The 1855-nt window shown below is 46.8% G+C and overlaps 1 long non-coding RNA gene across 1 annotated transcript; it reads right to left on the reverse strand.

Moving 5' to 3' along the window:
* Nucleotides 1-720: 720 nt before the first annotated feature.
* LOC131897541 (uncharacterized) lies at nt 721-1614 on the reverse strand. Its single transcript, XR_009375722.1, has 2 exons — nt 1551-1614; nt 721-1012 (listed from the first exon to the last, which is right to left on the reverse strand). It is a non-coding gene; the product is annotated as an uncharacterized LOC131897541 (long non-coding RNA).
* Between the last annotated feature and the right edge of the window lie 241 nt (nt 1615-1855).

Consider the following 1855-nt stretch of genomic DNA (forward strand, 5'->3'; position numbering starts at 1 on the left):
TTTCAGTCAATGGACCGAAGGAAATCGTCCTGGATACTTGCGATGTCTAGTTTTTGTCAACTTGACACAAACCTAGACACACCGGATTAGAGGGAACGTCCGTGGAGACATTACCTTCATCAGATTGGCCTGTGGGCACGTGGGGGGGCATTTTCTTTATTAATGACTCATATGGGAGGGCCCAGCCCATGGTGGGTGGTGCCACCCCTGGGCAGGTGGTCCTGGGTTCTATAAGAAAGCAGGCTGTGCAAGCCATGGGAAGCACGCCAGTAAACAACTTCCTTTCTTCTTGTGACCCCTGCTCAGATTTTCTCATCGCTCCCCACAGCTTCCAGAATGAACATTAGACTTTGAAAGTGTCTATTATTTCTTTGAGAATTTAAACATCTGATTGTCAGTTGTTAAAGTCCTTTATCATTTAGTGTTAACCCCTTCCGCCCCTCACCACAAGCCCCAGCCTCTGGCTCTAAGGCCTATCCATCCCCCATTCCAGCCTTTGAATGGTGTGTCTCCTCCACAGAGGAGACATCATCTCCATGCCTGCCTTCCCCTGTGCCAGGCAGAATCCCACCCCTCCCAAAAATCCCTGCTTACACCGATATCCTCCCAACAGTCTTTCCAACTTATTTTAAGGCAGCCCTTGACAAGGTATCATCAAATGGATTCACCTCCATGTTTTTCCCAATTGTGTTTCGAATTGCTTCGGGCAAGGACTACGTCTTACCTTAATAAATTCAGCAATGACTACAATAATGGCACGAGTGGGCAGTGTTATGGGACAGAGGGCAGGTTCTTTTCCTGCTCTGGGTGGCCTAGTCAACTGAGGCATATCCAACGACCTACTGGAGGGAGATCTGTTTCTTAGTCAGAAACGTCTCTGCATTCCGGGGTGCAGGCTTTTCTGCAGCAATCAGTCTTCTGCCTGCTGCATCTCAGTCCTCAATGAAAGTCTGGCCCTTGCTTTCCAAGTCTCGGCCTGATGGAGAGCTGCTTGCCCTGCGGTCCATGGATGCTGAAATGAAGAAACGACACCTCACTGAGGGAGGCCCAGCCGGCTCCCCGAACCCCCGCCCCCCCAGGCTGAGCTGTAGACTCTGATTCTGGCTGACACTGGGCAGCTGTTAGAAGAGGTCTCCCCAACCCTGCCCACCCCCATGATTTGCCCCTAGCCTGTCTCAGCCCCTGGGGAATAATTTCTTTTTTCCTTTTTCTTCTTTCCTTTCTTTTTCTTTTTCTTTTTCTTTTTTTTTCTGGTCACAGCAATATTTAAGCAGGAGCGGCCAGTCATGCCTCGTTTGAGTTGTGATCTAACACCAACTGACAGGTGGGTTTCGGGGGTGTCTCTGGGGCCATGGCCTGTTTAGTGGATTTCCCACTCTAAACTCAATTACAGGAGGCTTTCACGCTCCAGAAGCAACTCCAGGCCCCTGCTGATAAAAACTCTGGTGAGTAAATAAGTCATAATGGTGATAGGGGCCTGCCATTTAATATTCATTGAAGTACACGTGTTTGGAAATTGGAAGCAGAGTTTAATCCATTTTCATATTTACATCAACATGCAGCTTTTAAAAGGACCTTCTCTTTTCTCCAGCAATCTTGCCAATTTCTTGTCTGCAAAGATAAAGGTATAAAGGATACATTTTACTTTTAAAAGTTAGAAAGTTCTGGAGTTGGAGAGGTATACTTACTAACCCTTGAGTTCCAGGTCTGTATGAAAGAACTAATTCTTTCTTTCATTCATTTCACATATGTGTGTGTGTGTGTGTGTGTGTGTGTGTGTGTGTGTGTGTGTATGCAATCAAAGCCATTGTTATTTCTTCCAGCTAAACACCCAGAATTAACTGTGCAATGGGAA

The sequence above is a fragment of the Peromyscus eremicus genome, chromosome 22 (assembly GCF_949786415.1).
Source record: "Peromyscus eremicus chromosome 22, PerEre_H2_v1, whole genome shotgun sequence".
Taxonomy (NCBI): Eukaryota; Metazoa; Chordata; class Mammalia; order Rodentia; family Cricetidae; genus Peromyscus; species Peromyscus eremicus.